This window comes from Crinia signifera, chromosome 6 (genome assembly GCF_055691185.1).
Source record: "Crinia signifera chromosome 6, ASM5569118v1, whole genome shotgun sequence".
In the NCBI taxonomy this organism is placed as follows: Eukaryota; Metazoa; Chordata; class Amphibia; order Anura; family Myobatrachidae; genus Crinia; species Crinia signifera.
In genome coordinates this window covers 131,048,685-131,056,664 of record NC_139222.1, presented here as the reverse complement: position 1 = coordinate 131,056,664, position 7,980 = coordinate 131,048,685, and positions in this window count along the sequence as shown.

Below are 7,980 nucleotides of genomic sequence, written 5' to 3'. Positions count from 1 at the left end.
ATACATCCATTCTCCTTAAACAGTAATTATCATACATAAAATAGTGTATTATTGGGCATAATTTTATTATTTTGAGAGAAATCCATTGAAAACAGCCATTTTCTAAAGAACCCCACAAAATCTGTGCATCCCCAGGATGTAACAATGAAGGCTGCTACATAGCTGGGTTTACCAAGCTTTGAAATGCAAAGTTTGACCTTGCAGTTTACTTATTTTGAAGATGGCCAGGGCCGGCCCTACTGATTGGCTGCTGGACCATGACCTCCAATTGGCTTGCAAGCCAGTGAGAGATTTCAAAATAGCCATGGACCTGCTCTGAGCCTGAACACAGTCGGGCAGCCCACCGCTCTAGCCCAGGCTGTCACGGCTTCCAATTGTGCACAGCTGGCAGCTGTCCTGATTACAGTGAGTGGCAGCATTTCACTCCCCCCTTGGCAACGAACATTTAACTCCCTTTTGGCAACAAGCATTTAACTCCCATGTAGCAACGAGTATTTAACTCCCCTGTGGCAATGAGCATTTAACTCCTCCTATGGCAATGAGCATGTAATCCCCCTTGGTAATGAGCATGTAATCCCCTTGGCAATGAGCATGAAACCCCCTTGGCATTGAGCATGAAGCCCCTGGCCTCGAACAAGAACCCCCTAGCAATAAGCACGTAGGTAAGCGGCACTCATGTGGCATAATATGTAATGGGCATCATGGTGTGTGGTATAATTTGTAATAGGCATTACAGTATGTGGCATAATGTGTAATGGGCATTACAGTGTGTGGCACAATGTGTTATGGGTATCACGGTGTGGCACAATGTGTACTGGGCATCACAGTGTGTGGCACAATGTGTAATGTGCAGTGTGCCTAAGGGGCTCTAGCTGGTGCAGTGTGTATAAGGGCACTACTGTGTGGTGTAATGTGAATTGGTACTATTATGTGGCCATGTCCTAAATTTTTGCTGCGTCCCTGGTGCACAATGTTCTTATTTTTACATATCAATTAGAATCTATGTTTGCTTAACCAAAATGGCTCGGGCCGGCCCTGAAGATGTCATTAGCCCATATTAGCCTATGGGCTAGTCTTTGGTGTCTCTTTTTTAATTAATAATCAGGAAGATCAACGTTTACAGCGACCTTGCTTGCACAGTAATCAAGCTGAATCCAAACCTGGAAGCACAGTGAATGTAGTAGCTATCACTATGCTTTGTATGTGGATTATTAGGTTGACAATGTCTAGGTCGATCACTATTATTCGAAACAGCTAAAAGATGGACATGCATCGGGTCGACATGAAAAAGGTAAACACAGGAAATGGTCAACATGAGTTTTTTAAGTCTATGTCGGCAGATGTATGTGCATTGTGCTTGGCACACTTTTATTTTCTCCCTCTATGCCCACTGGGATGGTAAAGTAAGAACAAGTCGGTTTTAACAAATCATGAAAAACTCATGTCGACCATTGTCCATGTTGAGCTTATGCTTGCGTTGACCTAATGCAGGTCCACCTATTGTGTGTGTGTCAACCAATGACACACATCGGTCGACCTGTTTTTACCCATTTGGTGGGACATGACTTTTTTTAGAAGCTCTGTCCCAACGCCCCTAATTTAATAATTGGATGGGATAATTTTATACGCAGCCACTTATCCGCAACCTAAGGAGGCATGTCCGGCCATGCAGGGTGGGACAGCGCTAGAGTGGTACCAGCTGTATCTGCCCTCGGCTGTATACTGCACCCTGTGGCTCACAGCCTCCCACAATGTGGAGATAATTCAGGATGGAACACATATTGGACATTATTCTGGTCCCCGTGCGCACGGGGCCGATGTTTGTTGTTTGCGCATGTGCATGCGATGGGTGCATGCGGCCACGGCGAACAAACTGTTCCTTGTGAGTGGAGGGCCAGGAGGGAGGCGGGTGGACCATTAGCATATGGCTGTCACCGGATGTCAGCTGCCTGCCCTATTCCCTCAGAATGTGCACACAGATCTAAGGTTGCTCTGAGCCACCTTAGATCTGCATGCACGTTACACATCATTCAATGGTTGACGACCATCGAATGATGTGGGTGTTCCCCCTGCAGGCTGTGAATGTATGTTTATGTAAAACGTCCATTCGCATGCCATACCAACGTACGCGCCATGCGAATGGTGGGCCGGCGTACCACCATTCGCAAGGCGGGATCTGGTTGACTCGCAAGGATGCAAATTTGAATCCGAGCGAATCAACCAGAATAACCTCCAAAGTCAGGTCTGGATTAGCAGTAGGCCCGTGAGGCACAGGCCTAGGGGCGGCACCTATTACAGGCAGCAGGCTGCCTGTGACCAGATTGAGGGGCCTGATCAGACAGCAGCATGGCCGAGCGGGCAGCGGCGCTGTTGCCGAGATGAATCACTCGCCGCTGTCCGCTCAGCCATGCACATAAATCATGGTCGGATCTGCGTCCTGGAGGCTCTGCCACTCACTGACTAAGGCTGAGCTAAACCACTACCGCCCAGCGCCCATTGGATATACTATACACACGTATAGAATGGACATGCAGGGGTGGGACAGATGAGCGTAGCTGCCGAGCGGCGTGCAAGTCGCCGAGCTGTTTAGGATTCGCTGCACATTCGCCGTGTTCCGGAGGGCTGGAGCCCTCGCTGACACCGTATTCAATGAGGCAGGGGCTAGATTGCTACACAGTGACACGCGGCGAAAATCACTTAGAAAGCAATTTGCCATCTTCTCATTGAATACACTCACGGCGAATCACATTGAAAAACCACAGCGAGTTGCGGAGAGTATCAGACGGTGAATTGTCCCTCATTCACCGTTCACCGTCGGCGAAAAAGTGCACGTTGAATAGGGTGATTCACTTTCTGACACAAATATCACCTTCCAAAGTGAAAATAGCACAAATTCGCCATGAAACATGACGAATTGGCCTCATTGAATACTGCCCTTAACCCCTTCCCGACATTTGACGTACATGTACGTCATGGCCGGGATGTACTTCCCGACACATGGCGTACATGTATGTCATGACTTTAAAGTGCCACCGCGTCTAGAGACGCGGTGACAGAGGGACGATGTCTGCTGTCCCTGACAGCAGACATCCTCCCTCATTGCCCAGGGGGGGCAGCGATACCCCCCCCCCGTTCGGCGATCGCTGTGATTGGCTGTTCAAACGTGAACAGCCAAAAACAGCGTTTTAATGTGTGATGTGTAAAATTTAGACTCTGCTGCCCCCTAGTGTCCAAAAAAAATAAAGGAGCTTGAAATAATGATGTCATAATAAAGTTTAGATATGGTTTATGTTAGTTATTAACTATTTTGAGTGGTATGATTATTTGTCTCACAAGCAGAAAATTTTACATTTTGAAAATAGCAAAATGTTCAATTTTTTTACGACATTTTGGTATTTTTCACAAAAAAAAAAAACTGTATCGACCAAAATTTACCACTAATTTAAAGTACAATGTGTCACGGGAAAACAATCTCAAAATCACTGGGATAAGTAAAAGCAAAAAAAAGTTATCCCCACTTAAGTGATACATGTCAGATTTGAAAAAAAGGCCTCTGTCAGGAAGGCAAAAACATGCTGCGTCGGGAAGGGGTTAAAGTAATACACAACCCCTTTAGTGAGTGCAAAATTGGTTACGTCTCACATCACAGGTGTTGGAACAGGGGGAGCAAGGTTTACCCCCCAACAGGGTCGGATTAAGGTCTGTGGGGGCCCAGGACATCAAAAGGTCTGTGGAGGTCCCCTTAATCCCTGACGGAGGCATGTTAACCCAATGTTGACTTTTTCCCATGTCCATCCATTTGCATGTATCAATCTTTTAAATCATGTTGATGGAATGCATGTGTCAACCCCTCTGTAGTGCACCTCTACTAGATGGATTATCTCTGTAAGTAGATGGTGTGCCCCTGAGGGGGTGACATTCAAGGAGCCTTCCGGACCCCCCCTCCCCCCAAAAAAATAATAATAATAATTGTGGGCATCCCTTTCATCGATAAATGAGGCCTTATATTCATTGCCCTACTTTTTGTACTAAATTGCATCTAGTACAAAACAAAACGCATGCTGTTGTAGCACATGAAGTAGCTGCGATGTGATCTAGATCTAGACTCTTTCAGACTTTTTATTATTTCCTGACGCACCAGTGTTGCAGACAATTCTATCATGTACGAGTATTACAGTAAACTCTTGGGAACCGCTGCAGCTGCCCAGGCACCTGGTGACCGCTGGAAGTAACAACACCTGCAGCCAGAGCCAGATTAAGGTCTAAATGGGCCTGGAGCTGAAAATTATCAAGGGCCTATTATGCGCAATAATAGGGGTTGTGGCCAGCACCTAATAATGTGGCAGGCGTGACCAGTGTTCTGGTTGAGTGGTCTGCTCATGGGTGTGTCTCTATTTGTGTAAATACTTTCAACTAATTATATATATATATATATATATATATATATGTAAGAAGAAATGGAGAGGGAGCGCAACATGAGCATAAAAATCAATACTTTACTCGAAAGTGAAATAAAGCTCACATACATGAAAGTTAACAGTAATCTGCTTGCCAGAATAAACCCCCGCACCACGCCAACAGCTTCAGAGCGGGACCAGCCGTAAACCGTCTGTGGACATCCAGTGGGTCAGGAACAGAGTTGTACAGCGTCGTAGATTAAGCCACGCCCAACGCGTTTCGTCATAGGTAGACTTCGTCAGGGGGTAGTCTACCTATGACGAAACGCGTTGGGCATGGCCTAATCTACGACGCTGTGCAACTCTGTTCCTGACCCACTGGATGTCCACAGACGGTTTACGGCTGGTCCCTGTCTGAAGCTGTTGGCGTGGTGCGGGGGTTTATTCTGGCAAGCAGATTACTGTTTACTTTCATGTATGTGAGCTTTATTTCACTTTCGAGTAAAGTATTGATTTTTATGCTCATGTTGCGCTCCCTCTACATTTCTTCTTACATGTGTGTGGGACATTGAACCGTGGTCTGGTTCCCTGGAGAAAGCTGCAAATACCATTGAGGAAAAAAAGGACGCACTCCTAATTGTTTCTGGCTGTGCGCGGTCTGGACTTCCATTTCTATATATATATATATATATATATATATATATATATATATATATAGAGAGAGAGAGGGGTCGAAGTGGGGCGGTATACGGGGGTATGGCATACCCCCACTTTAATCTGAAGATAAAAAAAAAAGTTTTTTTTCCCCCTCAGGATGCTCTCTGATCACTCAGCAGCACATATTGTGCTTTTGTAATACCCCTGTACAACAGGGCAGTCTGGCAGGGGACGTTGATGGACAGGGGGTGTCCGAAGGTGCGCACTATATTCACTCTTTACTTTTCCATACCCCCACTTCAAAATTTCCATACCCCCACTTCAAAATTTCCACTTCGACCACTGTATATATATATATGTATATATGTGTATATATTACAAATTCTGACACTCCCAGGATGCAGGGAGATATATTGGCGGGTGCCCTCCAAAGGTGCACCCGCAGGATGCCGATGTCCTAAGATACTTGCGGGGTGAGGCGGAATTCCAGTCCTAAAAAAATACTAAAAGCCAAAAATTGGTAGACAACATTTCAGCATCTTTTATGTTGTCAACTAAGTTTACCACACCATATACCCCTTATACAAATCAGGCAACACAATAGTAACCCTCTTATATTGTACTTGCTTCTTACACATTATGCCACATGGAATGAGTCAAAATTCACGTTATGCCACACAGATTAAGGCAAAATTCATATTTTTCCACATGGATTGAGCCAAAATACACACTATACCAAAACCAATTGAGCCAAAATTTACAATATGCTTCTCAAACAGGGACATTGCACGCCGAAGGTGCGCATTAAAAATTTACACCATAATGCCCATTACATGTTAAGCCACAAACCATAATGCCAATTAAAATTGAAGCTACATAAATGCTGCTTACCTACATGCTCATCGCCAGGGGTTCCATGCTCATTGACATATGGGATTACATGTTCATTGCCAAGGGGGAATACATGCTCGCAGTAACTGGGGGACAGCCGCTGCCAGGCAGAAGTGACAGCCATTGACAGCCGGACAGAGTGCAGGGAGGCTGCCCGGCTGTATTCAGAGCACTGCAGGTACCGGCTATTTGTAATAATAACCCTTTCACATCAGAAAATGCAGCAGGGATTTACCCGGTAATATGGTCCCAGGATCATGCAGGGACATGAGCCTAGTCCCTGCATTTTCTGATGTGAAGGGGAGAGAACCCCCCCCCTCTTTTACCAGCTATATCGTTTAACCAGCTATATCTTCGGAACCAACAGACCCATTTACATGAGACCAGTATCATATTTAAGAACTTTTAAGTGGGATTGAAATTGGTCCCATGAAACTGGGCCATTTGGTTCCAGAGAAATCTGCCCTCAAAGAACATGAGCAGCCATGAAATTACATTTCAGAAATAAAAAAATCGATTTACCCGCAATATCTCTGGAACCAATTAACCCATATGAACCAGCCTGGTATCAGATTGAAGGACCAGCGATTTGTGTTAGAATGAGATTGAACATTGAACTTCTGTGATTCCAGGGGGGGAACTGGCAGTCGTCGGAAATGGATGGGGGTGGCGGAATTAGCGGGTTCTATGTTATCCTATGGGGAAAATGTTCCAGCTTTGCTTTGCGGTATCTCCGGTTCCCGGGGGGCTAGCGACGCGGGGCTGGACTCGTTGGAAAGCCCCAGTCCTCCTCTACAAAATGGGCCTATTTGGGGAGTGGGCCTGGAGCTGTAGCTCCATCAGGCCCATTGTTAATCCGGCCCTGCCTGCAGCCCCTGCACTGCACAGGCAGCAGCAGCACTTTGGAAAGTGACGGAGCGCGGTTATGCAGCAGCGACTGCAAACCCCCCCCGTGTGACGTCTTGCATCTCCCCGGAAAGGGCTTCTCTCTTCCGTCTCTCTCGCTGTCTGCAGCTGTAGCCTCCCGCCTGGCCGGTACTCGGAGGCTGCGCTGCGGCAGAGGGAGAAGCACGTGGAGCGCGGGAGGGAGGGCGGAGAAGGGAGCAGGATGACAGGTGAGGATGCGGGGCATCTGCTGGGGCTGCCCCACCCGCACACAATACCGCTGGCACCTAGTGTGGCATCCTACAATATGATTGTATATACGTGTAAAAAAATGAAGAAACCTTTTATAAATGTACTAAAGATGTGTCTTCCTCGCAGAGGGGAAAATATTGCATTATTTATGTGATGTTTGGGAAGGACTTTATTGGATTGTCAGCAAGTGGCGATTATTGTGTTAAAGTGTCCCCATAGACTTGTCACAGTATACAGATGTCTCGCTGATGGCTGACGGTTGTCAAGTGGGAGATTATAAGAATAATAAAGTTGGCTGGAGTGTGGCTGGCACCAGGACAGCCGTTATGACCTGGCAGTTCCCCTCAGAGACTGGTAGTCAGCAGAGCTACGCAGCAGGCAGGGCGGATAGTGGTGCTGTGGAAGGCCGGGACACTGACAGCATCCAATATGGGGAGTGGTGAGTGTTGAACCCTGCCCCGGCAAGCCCAGCACTGCCTTATATGTTTAGTGACACCCAGGATTACCTACACCTTGAGAACAGCCAGCAGAAGGGGACTAAACCCGGCCGGCTTACCTGGCCTGGGGACGTCATTCTGCCATTAAATAAATAAAGAGCACACAGTAACAAGCTAAATCCGGTGAAAACACCAGGGGACGCTCCAAACTAGTGCTAGTTATACTTCAGGAGACTTTCAGAGATAGAGAAAGGCTTGACACATTTAGCAAGAAGAGAGCTGCTATCAGTCCTATGAGTGGCAGGCAGTTAAAGGACAGTTGCAGCAGCCATTTTGGTGACACGGAGAGGAATAAATCTGCATCATCACACCTTTAGTGTTACCAGAAGCGTTATTAATAGATTGCTCTGGATGACCACAGTGAGTGCAGCATATCAGAGTATCCGACTAGCCTAATTTGC